At 42.1% G+C, this 11,510-nt stretch overlaps 1 long non-coding RNA gene across 1 annotated transcript in view; it reads right to left on the bottom strand.

The window, feature by feature from the left end:
* Window positions 1–11,063: 11,063 nt before the first annotated feature.
* LOC137641580 (uncharacterized) overlaps window positions 11,064–11,510 on the bottom strand; it is a 64,024-nt gene continuing 63,577 nt past the window's right edge. The window contains exon 3 of the long non-coding RNA XR_011044548.1: window positions 11,064–11,320. This is a non-coding gene — a long non-coding RNA (uncharacterized lncRNA). The remainder of the gene's footprint in view (window positions 11,321–11,510) is intronic.

Genomic DNA, 11,510 nt, shown 5'->3' with positions numbered 1-11,510 from the left:
GTGCTGGAACCCAACAAAATTGAACTGTTATACCTCTCCGTCCAATAAGGAAAAGCCATTCTAAAATCTTTAAAACTAGAGGGTTATTGAAATTAAAAACTTCCATAGCTTGAAGGACACTCCTTGCATCACTAAAAATTGTAAAATTACCCTCCTTCTCCAACGCTATTTTCTCAATAGCGGTTAATATGCCATACAGTTCGACAGTAAATATGGAAGCGGTCAGAGGAAGTGCACCTCTACAATTAAAACCATTACTATGTACTCCAAATCCAATGCCAGCATCAGATTTGGAGCCATCAGTATAGATAAAAGTTGATCCTCTATGTTCTTTAACATGTTCATTAAAAAGAGACCTGGCTTCTAGGTCTGACATATTCTTCTTATCTCCAATAAAATATTTACAAAAAGATATCTCTGGTAACTTCCATGGAGGCGTTGATGATACCTTGAATGGAAGTACCTTATTTCTAATTATATCCAGACTATTTAATAATCGTTTCACCCGAAAGCCATAAGGTTGAGGAGATTTTGGGTGCAACTCAAAGTATGATGCGTGTCTTACAAGGCTTGCAGTCTGAAAGGCTAGAGAGTTAGGGAGTCTCAGCAATCTAAACCAATACCGAAGAATGGAAGACATTCGGTAAAGGTCTAGAGGTAATTCTCCAGCATCAACAAGGAGACTTGGGATAGGCGAGGTTTTAAAAGCTCCAGTAGACAATCTAATACCTGCATGATGTATCGAGTAATATTTTTAACCGGCTTGGGGTGGCTGAAGAATATACCTCACAACCATAACTAATTTTGGGAAAAATCAAGGCCTTGTATAATTTTAATATAGTACTGCGATCTGCCCCCCATGATGTATGGGACAATACTTTTAAGATATTCAGAGCTTCAACACATTTAGCTTTTAGCGCTTTTAGGTGAGAAACCCATGTAAGTCTACAGTCAAATATCAAACCTAAAAATTTGGTTTCCGATACACATGGTATTCGTTGACCTTTAATGTATATATCCGGGTCTGGATGTACTCCCCGGATACGACAAAAATGGACAATGGTAGTTTTACTTGTCGAGAACTTAAATCCATTCATGTCAGCCCACTGGATAATTTTATCAATAGAGAGTTGGATTTTTCTCTCAACCATTGCCATTCTAGTGCCAGCAAATGATATTGAGAGATCATCCACAAATAATGTTGAGAGAACATCCTGGGGAATGGCTGAGGATATCCCATTAATTGCTAGTGCAAAAAGGGTTACACTCAGCACACTACCCTGAGGAACTCCTCCTTCCTGGCACTTACTCTCTGATAGAGTTTCCCCCACTCTCACTTGAAAAACTCTACGTGAAAGAAATGCCTGAATAAATAGTGGCAGCTCTCCTCTCAATCCCAATTCATGAATGGTTTTAAGAATACCATATCTCCATGTGGTATCATATGCCTTTTCAAGGTAAAAAAATACTGTAACATGGTGCTGTTTGGAAGCAAAGGCTTCACAAATAGAAGACTCAAGTCGTATCAACACATCAGTCGTTGAGTGCATTTTTCGGAATCCACATTGAATCGGTGATAAAATACCTTTCTTTTCCAAGGTACCATATCAGCCTTGCATTGACCATCTTCTCCATGATTTTACATAAACAAGATGTCAATGCAATAGGACGATAGTTTGCTGCAAAAAACTTCTTTACCGGGTTTTAAAAAGGCTAGAATAATGGCTAGTTCCCAAACACTTGGGTAACTATGATCATGCCATATTCTATTAATAATGCTTAAAATAAATAGCTTTGTATTAAAATGTACATGTTTAATCATTGCATATGGAATTCCATCGGGTCCAGGGGCTGTACCGTTGCAATGAGCAAGTGCGAAATCAAATTCTCTTTCAGTGAAAGGAGAATTATAAGACTCTTCCCTTCTTGTTGCAAAATTTAAAATTTTCTTTTCTTCAGTGCTATACTGGTGACCAGGGGCTCCTTCACACTTGCTGGATACATTTGAAAAATGATTAGCCAGGGCATTGCTAACTTCATTTGCTTCAGTTACATACTGGCCATTCACCTTCAACACTGGTGGTGGGTTGGGGGTGAATTTGCCAGCTATCTTTTTTACTTTCCTCCACACAGAAGATGGTGGTGTTCTACTGTTAATGGAGGGAACAAAAGACATCCATGACTGGCGCCTCGCTTCTTTCATGGCACGACTGAACTGTGCTCTACATTTCTTGTACATAGTTAAATTCTCATCAGTTCTGCGTCTACGCAATCGTGTTAGAGATCTTCTCGTGGCTATGTGGAGTGCAGTTAGTTCTGAAGACCACCACGGGACTGGTCGTCGTTTGAATAACCCTGTTGTTTTGGGAATTGAATTGACTCCTGCTGTATGAAGAGTTCCATTCAGTAGGTCTATGGCATCATCAACACTTTCAAACTGTTCTGCTCTCCCTTCAATTTCACTTAGCTCGGAAAATTTAACCCAGTCTGCCTTGTCTAGATTCCAACGTGGCGATCTTTGCAAAGGCGGACCCTTGTTGGTGTTTATAATGATTGGTGCATGATCACTAGTATGCCAATCATCTAATGTCCTCCAATCAAAATCAAGAAGGCAGTTAGAGCTTGCAATTGAAAGGTCAATGCATGACAAAGTACCTGTCTGAACATGGAAGTGTGTGGGCTCTCCTGTATTAAGGAGTCCCACATCCTCATTCTCCACAATTGATGAGATAATATTGCCCCTTGTGTTGGCCAAAACATCACCCCATATAGGATGTCTACCATTCATATCTCCCAGTAAGAGAAAATGTTGAGGGAGTTGTTGAATGACCTCTGCTAAATCATCATATAAAATATTATCATTTGGAGGTAAGTACAGAGAGCATATTGTATATTTTCTCCCTATATCAATTTGTACAACAACTGCCTGCAGGGTTGTACGTATAGACATGGGTATTTGGGGAACATCTCGACGAATGTACATGAGACTTCCACCATGGCTCCCTGCTTGTTGATTACATGGTATTCTATAGCTAACATACTCTCGAGGACTAGGAGTGTTAGAATCAAGCATACTTTCCTGTAGACATACAATTATGGGGGAATGCTCATGAATTAGGAGCTTAAGTTCTTCATATTTCGCCCTCAAACCCTGACAGTTCCATTGCAAAATGGAGGAGAAAACTATGGATTATTTCTGGAAGACATCTTGGATGAGGTCTTCCCATTAGCAGTTTTTAATTTAACATTATTACCAGTAGGTTTCTTCAGAGGTGGTCTTGTTATGTTGGGTTTAACGTTGGTGTTTTTCTTTGTATTCTTTTTATCTATTTGTTGAGGTGGATGGTGGACCTCAACTTGAATTTCTGATTTATTCAGTCCATCTTCTGGTTCATTAGAAACATCAACAGACAAAACATCAAATTTATTTGATGTCATAACCTTAACGTTTCTAATGGAGGGTGGAGAGAGAGATGGAGGTCTCTCTCTCTTTTGCGATTAATAGATGGTGGGATTCGAGGTTTTTGCACCTTTCCCACAACAGGTGCATCAGGTAAGTTAGTCTTAAGTGGAACCTCCATCAGATCAGGCAAGGACATGGCCTGAGAGGGGTTTGTATTACTTTTTGTAATGGCAGCTGAAGGCTGTACAGCAATGGGCAATGACCTAGTGTTAATACACCGTGGTAAAGCCTCAGGAGGTGATATGGTTACCTTGTTATTTGGCATTTTGTCAAATAGTATACTTTTTTTTGAGCTATTGGCAGTGCTAGGTTGGTTTGATTTTAATGCCTTAGCATATGTATTTGATTTATTTAATAGTCTTTTGGCATGGGTCACACTTATGTGTTCTAAGTTTGGTTTGTTGAGGGCAGCTTCCTCCAACTTATGTAGCTCGCAGATCTTGTCTGTGGATTTGTGATTCGAGCTGCAATTTAAACACCTGGCTCCAAGTGCACACTCTCCATGGTAAGATTTGGAGCAAATACCACACATCTTCTCATTTTTGCAAACTTTGGACGGGTGCCCAAATTTAAAACAATTAAAGCATAGCAATGGCTTCTGCTTGAAGGGTCTTACTTTAATCCTTTCGTTCTCGATAATAATATGAAAAGGTACATCAGCATCCTGGAACGTAAGGATTATCATTGATGTACCTGGGACTTTATGAACTTTCCAAACATTTAATGGACACATGGCCAGTATATCCTCTATAAAATCATATAGATCTCTGTTAAAAACTACGCCCCTTCCGTAGCTAAAATTTAGGTGGGGTTTGACATCTAACTTAATGTCATCATTACTTATTTTCATATTGGACATTATTACCGACTGTGTACTGGATTTGGCATGGATAAGGAAACTATTTTTTCCGAAACGAGATATATCGCCTGGTGCAATAGTTCCTTCTTTTTTCTGAATCAATTTGCATACTTTAAAATAATTCCCTGTAACCCCCTTTGATTCAGCTTTAAGCCACATCGGTGGTTTTGGATTTCTCTGGGAGGGCATGACTAAATCTGCGTCTTTTTCCAACCAATCAGCAGGCCTGTACACATCTAAATCTTTTGGTACCTTATCGCAGAGAGCAGCCGCGACATTCAAGTTATTAATTTTAATATTATTCAAATTACTTATTGCACTAAATGCTTCGTCATAACTACTATAAGATATCCATGAATCCCAAGTTTCAGCTTCAAGTTTCATCCTTATTTCTTTTTTGCATCCATAGCATTCAAATGCTTTACATAAATCATCATAATTTGTTTCTATTGAAATTTGTGTAACATGGAGGATTCAAAGTTTCCTCGTGTTACCCAAATTACTCGATTTAGAAATATCAGTAGAATGGTCCTTTCCCGTTCCGAGGTCATCAACAGAGCTATCCCTTATCACATTAGCAGAGGTCATCAACAGTGCCGGGGGAGAGTCAGCATATCCAGGGGATGGGGGTTCGTTCCTTAAAGAATCCATTATACTAAAGAGAGAGAAAAGAGTTAGTTTGATGTACCTGCTCGAGAATGTTAGGCCATCACACGTCGGAAAGGAAATTTGCACTCTCCACTATCGGCACAATGAGAGTATACTTCCCAGATGGTCCACTCCATACCCTACCCGAAGGATAAGGATAGCATCAAAACAGATATAGAGGCACAGGTGTAAGCTGAACCCGCCTGTTAGGACTGAGACCAAGAAATTATGGAATCATCCTCCCCATATCTATAATGACGGGCTTCCGGCCAAAGGCCGAGAGTCCTACCCCAAGCATTGGATCCCCCTGGATTCCGAAGACCCAACACTTGAGAATAGTTCCGCCAAAAAGGTCCAAACCATCTTCGGGATGGCTGAAATCATCCAATACTCTCACATATAGCTTTGAATGCAAACACCTCACAACCGTGATACCTCCTCCCACTCATCAAAGCAGGCAGCAATAAAGGATGTATGAACATCGCCGCCGGGGCTACAATGGATGTAAAATCATCCAAGCCATAGGAGAAAAGAAAAAAAAAATAATAAATATATATGTACATAATATATACACACACATAATGAGGGAAATTTTTCTCATAGAGTTTGGAAAGCAAGACTAAAGAAAGTTTGTGAAATTAGGATAAGGTCGAAGTAATATTGAGAAAAAGAAAAAGGTAAAAGAGAGAAATTTAGATTCGAACTGGGGGAGCAATTTCCCCAAGCTCGAGAGCCCTCTTGCCCGTCACCAAGTTTCAGCACGGGAATGAAATGCCGTGCTGAAGCTCAATGACTTCATCAAGGCATTCTCTCATTAAGAGGGTAGAAAAGAAGGACTTTTCTGGTTTGGAAGATTTATATTAGAAAAGAAGGACTTTCACCGGCCGTCACAGATCGACCCAGAAAGACAAGCATCAGTTACCTAGTGCATATTACATGTATTTAAACATAGATGTTTAGTTAGAGAGATGCACTTGAATTGGCAGGGTGTGCTAGGGCAGGAGAGCTCAGCCAAGGTTAACAGAGCTTTACATTGATTTTCTTTGGTTACCTGAATTGTGAATAGAGTGCACAGGACTTAGATAATACCAGATCAAAGATGGGGCTTGGAGTAGATCATACTTATTTCCAAACTTATTTGTATCACATACATTATTTTAATCATGGTTATAAAAGGATAAATCCTCCGTTTTGATTCATTGAATACAAATAATTATCAAACTGTGATAAGTTGAATACCATTCACCAAGATGGCAAATGCAGGTCTAGGTTTGTCTAAATCCCAGAATGACAGGAACAAGTGTTGCCTTGGCCAGAAGAAGAAAAGCAAAGAGCTCAAGTCACTGCATACACAACAACCACAAGTACACGATGGCTACACTGTTTGTGACTAATATTGCCCTCTAAAATACAATGGTTATAACTGATGATGACGCAATGTGATCTCTGCCCAGTGCTCTGAATGTCAAAGTGAAGAGATTCAACCAAGCGCGGGTAAACAGCCGGAGTAACTATACCGGGATCTCTTGCGGCATGGTGTGCTGCGTGTGTGAGGCCTCTGTGTTCTGCTACACAATACATTGGCCACATGCGCACCCATTACCCAAAATCCCGCCTTCTCCTTCATCTGCGGCCTATGTAACAGGGACTTCAGGACAGCAGCGGCAGTCTCGGGGCACTACCCTTCCTGTCTGAGGGCAACCAAGGAGAGCTATGGTGGTGCTCTGGGACCAGTGGTGGCTCCGGAGGCTGAAAGATCATCAAGCACTATGGAGGAAGAAGACAACGACAACGATGGCACTCTTGTATGACGACGACCAGCTGAAAACGATGGAGAACACGGTGATGCTGTCCAAGTGGAGCTCCGCCGCATTGGTGCACATGCATAAATGCGGAGTATGCGGCCTTAGATTTAAGACCTTTCCTAGAATGCGACTGTATATATACCGTGCTCATCTGGTCGAGTACAATAGGGGGAAAACGGTTTTATGAAAACGTGCCGGCTATAGTGATGATGAACTTTGTGCTGTTGCTAGGGCAGAGAATATCTTTACTTCCAATGGAGCCATAGCTATGCCTACTATCAACAATATGATCTTTGAGTCCCTGCCAAAGAACTTCATCACCAAGGATATGAGAAGTTGCGCCAGACCCCGAGATATCACAAAGTACTCCTGGAAACTGGAGAAAAGCCCATAGATGAGGATGAACTGCACAAAACAGTCCATTCTCTCTGCAGGACAACACTGGAAACTGCTCTATGCTCGATGATTGGGAGTGCCACCTGACTTCACTGTGGTCGCTGCTAGGTGCGACAGCAGAGGCGACTGTCGGGGGGTCAATTGACTCCGAAGTGGTCACTGCCGCTGCCGAACCTCCTAGGGATCCGACAGCGGGAGCGACTGCCGTAGAGCCAACAAGTAAATAACCAAAAGATAGTGCGGGAGCATGATGATGCTATAATAGCTTTAGAGGAAGGTGAAATTTCTCCTCCCTCTGTCTTTTTTCCTTACCACGCCCCGACTCCAAATAACGAGAGGATCAACATCAGATGCAGTAATGAATCGAATTCTCCTGCTTCGACTGGTAAGACATCAACATCGAAGCCCAATTCGGCTATATCCTTGCCAATGGTTACCATGGACGGTGACGTGGCCGAGCCGGGCGACGATGAGGCCCAAGTGATCCTGGTGACCCCAGTAGTAACAATTCCGCCGAGTCCAACAACTAGGACCCAAGATGCAAGATCTACAGGTTCCTGATGGACTTGGCAAATCAAGAATCATCAGATGAGTTGGTCATGTGCATCAACATCACCATATGGTTGGAACTCCCGACCCCCAACAACATGCTGGATAGCTATGATATGATCATGGAGACGATGGAGGGGCATATGAGAAGACGACGGCCCGGCCTTTTCAAAGAGCCTAACTCTGGGGGCCGAAGAAATAACAGGAGAATGAACAAAGAGGATGATAATGAAGAAAGGCTACCACCAAGAATAATTAGGAAAAGAGAATATGCCAGAACACAACAGGTACTCCAGAGAAATCCAAAGAAGGTTGCTGATGATATCTTGGGAGAGGGCGCACCCGTTGGGGAGACACCAACTGTAGCCAAGTTCTACAATGAGTACCAAATAAGATTTGGGACTCAATCACCTTTAGACGAAGAATCGGTCATTCCCCTAGAAACGGGAATGGCTAGAATCAGAGCCAATCTCTAGGAGAGATATACTTAAAGCACTTAAGAATGCAGCTAAGACTGCACCTGGACCAGTCTACCCGGACTTGAATATGGGAGCCCTTAAAAGACTAGGGATGGACTTGCTCGTGCGACTCTACAACATGTGGATGTACCTCGGCTTGGTTCCTGAATGGACCAAGAAAAGTAGGACACCCATGTTCCCAAACTTGTAGCCATTGGGTGACATCAAGAACTGGTGTCCTCTTGCCATCAGCTTCCACATCTTAAGACTATACTGTAAGATACTCGCAGATCAAGTAGCTGAGCTAGCCAACATCTGTAGCTCGCAAAAAGCCTTCAGGCCGGTCTAGGGATGTGGTGAGAACTTGGCTCTTCATGAAGGCATCATTAGAGAAGCCAGAAGGAGGAGACAATGTTTATGCATGGCATTTGTGATGTTGCAAAGGCCTTTGACACTGTAACCCATCACTCCACTGTCAGGGCTTTACAACGGCAGAGCAATCCTCGGCATTTCATAAGAATTTTCGAAAGTTTATATAATAACACCACAACCCAGATAGAAATGAAGGGAATCAGGTTGGAGCTGATCACAATGCGTTGGGGAGCGAAACAGGGGTGTCCTCTCTCCCCCGTCCTGTCTTATATCATCATGGACGAGCTTGTTGCTGGCGTTGGAGCAGACTTCTGTAACCCACTTCCATGTGGGACCAGGGTGTCAGTTCTAGCGTTTGTTGACGACATTGTGGTCGTGGCCGGCTCGAGACCTGGAATGAGGGCTCTCCTGGAGAAGATGGGTGGATTCTTGGAGAACAGAAGTCTGCAGGTCCAGAGAACCAAGTGCTCTTCCTTTATTCTGGAGAGGCCAGTTTGAGGGTGGAGACAGACCTGGAAAATGGGTTCACCTATACCAACCCGGTGACTCATGAGGATGAGCTGATTCCTTTGATAGATCCAGGGGACTTCATCAAGTACCTTGGTGTTGAAGTAGGCCCCTCTGGCGTAAAAGACACTGGACGAATGATCCCCTAAGAGCTAGGGAGTAACAATCAACAACTTTTGAGAATCGGCCAGGCAAGGCTCAAACCAATGCAGAAGCTTTATGTGGTAGCCAAACATCAAATACCAAAGCTTCTGTATAGGTACGAGAAAGGACCTTGTTCCCTTAACATACTTAAAGCCATCGATAAGAAGATCGCTAAAGCCATAAGAGTGGGGCTCCATATACCACACTCAACTCTAACAAATCTCTTGTGGCTTTCAACTAGGGATGGAGCACTTAATGTCCCCAGTTTGGAAGAGAAAATAACAATAGGAAAAATTGCGACTCCTTAACTCACTCTCCAACTCTGACGACTCAGCTGCCAGAGCCATAATATCCCATGACATCTGGGGCAAGGAGACGAGGAGCCTTGCTCAAAAATATGAGATTGAAATGGTAGATGGAGGAGCTCTCCGAAATCTTAAACTTAAATTCTCTCAAGAACACTAAGAGACCTGGAGATCCAGTTGGCACAGTAAAGGTGCCGAAGCCTTCTTAGGAGATCCAGGAGCTAACAGTCTCCTAAACCACAAGTCAGACACCCAGGGACATCTCCCCCCTTGACTTGCTACGACTACGAGCAAAGACAGCTATGTGCAGGATTAGTCGGGCTATCGGAAGGATCCCTAACGAAGAGCTAGAGCATCTAACGTTCAGACACTGTGGTGAGGGCACCGGGGGCTTGTGTCATCTTCTCCAGCGGTGCCCAGCTCTTCGTCACCACAGAGTTAGACGCCATAACGAAATCCTCAATAAGCAGGCTACCTGGCTAAGAGCAGAAAGATATACCATCGAGGTGGAGCCCGTCATAAGATCAGGGCACACCTTTATAAAGCCATACCTGGTGCTGTAGAAGAATGGAAGCACCTACGTAAGGAGTGAGAGTTCCCTTGAGGAAGCAGAGGAGGCAAAGAAGATCAAATAACGAGCTCACGATGCAGATATCCAGAGGTATCTGGGGTCTTCAAAGAGACTTCAGAATGTGGCGTATCAAGAGATCGCCATTGGAGCGTGAGGAGGGGTTAGAAAAGCGACCAAGCACTTTATGAAAGGCCTCGGTATTAGCAGCAGAGCAATGCATGTCCTCCAAGACATGGCAGTTAAACTCTGTCGCAATGTTACTAGTAGGGACTCGTAAGTGCTGATGAAATTCTGTATTGCTACACTAGGTGCGGCTGCCCGGAGTCAGTGTGTCCATTGTGTTATTATTTCTTGTTTTTCATAGTGCAATCCTTCTTATGCGCCCAAAAATCTGGTAGATTTTTCAATGGGTTGGGACAGTTATGTGTGGGTTTTATTTTATTTTTTGTTTTTAGTATTAAGGCCTGTTTTCAAATATATTTGGAAAATTAATTTTCACTAACACAAAACGAAATTATTTCTTATCACCCAAATAATGTTAACAATATTGAATTAGTAATACTATTTTTTTAACGGTGTAAATTATTGTAAATAAGAGAGAGGCCAATGTCTAACTAGCCAAATGCCTCGGCATCTAATTAGTGACGCGCATGAATGGATCAACGAGATTCCCACTGTCCCTACCTACTATCTAGCGAACCCACACCCATGGGAATGGGCCAGCACACAACAGTGGGGAAAGAAAACCCTGTTGAGCTTGACTCTAGTCTGATATTGTAGAGAGACATCAGAGGTTTAGCATAGGTGGGAGGTCTTGCATTTGTGCCCTGGCCAATAGTGAAATAACAATACTCTGACCGTTTCTCTACTTACTCAGTAAAGTGGAACCGGAGCCTGGCTCCCAAGGTGAGTCAGTGTCTCTTGAGATTCATTGTCTATGGGATGTAAATGGACTGACATCGTAAAACAGGTCTTCAAAAATCTCAATAACTCTAGTCAACTGAGCATTTCAAGACATATGGAAAAATAACATCTCTCATAAGGATATTTCAACACTCCAGAAAGTTGTGACTGTACACCATTTGAGATGAGAAATTCATAAAATTAATCCATTATTTATCTTCCTCGGAAACTTTGATCTCTTTTCTGTTGTAAATCCCTGGGTATTTGCTTCCTATTTTCTTTTTGACCTCATTAAGAACTTCTCATGATACTTTGTGATACTTGCAGCTTGGCTTCACATCTGAAAAACAAAATTCGTTAATTGTACAGATATATGTCTCATTCAAATATTCTGTATTCATTACTTCACTATCATGACTATATCACTATTAAAGTATTTTAAATGATAAACTATGAATTTATACTATTTTAATATATCAAATATAAAATATAGGAAATAGTGACAAATGTAAATTTTCATGGCAATTGTA

This window comes from Palaemon carinicauda, chromosome 1, assembly GCF_036898095.1.
Source record: "Palaemon carinicauda isolate YSFRI2023 chromosome 1, ASM3689809v2, whole genome shotgun sequence".
In the NCBI taxonomy this organism is placed as follows: domain Eukaryota; kingdom Metazoa; phylum Arthropoda; class Malacostraca; order Decapoda; family Palaemonidae; genus Palaemon; species Palaemon carinicauda.
This window is presented reverse-complemented; position numbering and strand designations above follow the sequence as displayed.